At 44.7% G+C, this 848-nt stretch overlaps 1 non-coding gene across 1 annotated transcript; it reads left to right on the forward strand.

Moving 5' to 3' along the window:
- Positions 1-492: 492 nt before the first annotated feature.
- Positions 493-574, forward strand: trnal-uag (transfer RNA leucine (anticodon UAG)). Its single transcript has one exon. It is a non-coding gene; the product is annotated as a tRNA-Leu (tRNA).
- Positions 575-848: the final 274 nt, after the last annotated feature.

Genomic DNA, 848 nt, shown 5'->3' on the forward strand with positions numbered 1-848 from the left:
CGCAAGTATGTTGCCAAGGGCAAGCACGGGAGGCGATGCGCCAGTCACAATATGCAATCCTACTGGTCTCCGTCAAGTTGCGCTGGCGGAGAGTTGTCGTTGATATGTCACACTGCACGGAAGATATCCAATTTGCCAGTTCATTTTGGCGTCGTAGGGCCAAATCGTTGGTCGTGGTTTATGTCACACTACAAGAGGTTTTGTCGTTCCCGGCATTATATGTCGGGCACTATCTGGGAAATCGGCTGCGATAGCAAATCGGGCCAATATCTGGGCTAAAATCCTTTCGTTTGGCATCTTGGCATGAGAAGATTATTCTCTCATCCAGTGACTTGATATTGTTGGCTTAAATGATTTCAGAGCTCTCCTTTCCACATTTTTCATGTCAAGGTTGGCAATGATATGGAATGCCGGGGATCCCATAACACCATAATTCCCTTCGGTCGGGCTTACATTTGCGAAAATATTCCACTTATAAAGATAGGGTTTTCAGGTAGTGTGGCCGAGCGGTCCAAGGCGCTGGATTTAGGCTCCAGTCTCTCAGGAGGCGTGGGTTCAAATCCCACCACTGCCAATTCCTTTTCAATATCGTTAATTTCCTACCATTTTGTCATTGGCTCCGACAAGGCGTTTGGGACAATACGTATTTTTGTGCCATAAAAAAGTCGAGCTCTTTGCCGTTCTCTTTTGACTGTTTGCTTGTCGCCGTAAAATATTAGCTCCCCTGAAAGTGTTTGCCTTTATGTCATTACTTTTGTATTTCACGCTGTACTGTCGTGCCAACTTTATGGGTACTTACTCAGTGATTTTACATTGACAGAACAGTGAATAAAGGATGATTTTATTTT

Source organism: Phycodurus eques, unplaced genomic scaffold, assembly GCF_024500275.1.
Source record: "Phycodurus eques isolate BA_2022a unplaced genomic scaffold, UOR_Pequ_1.1 contig_212, whole genome shotgun sequence".
NCBI lineage: Eukaryota > Metazoa > Chordata > Actinopteri > Syngnathiformes > Syngnathidae > Phycodurus > Phycodurus eques.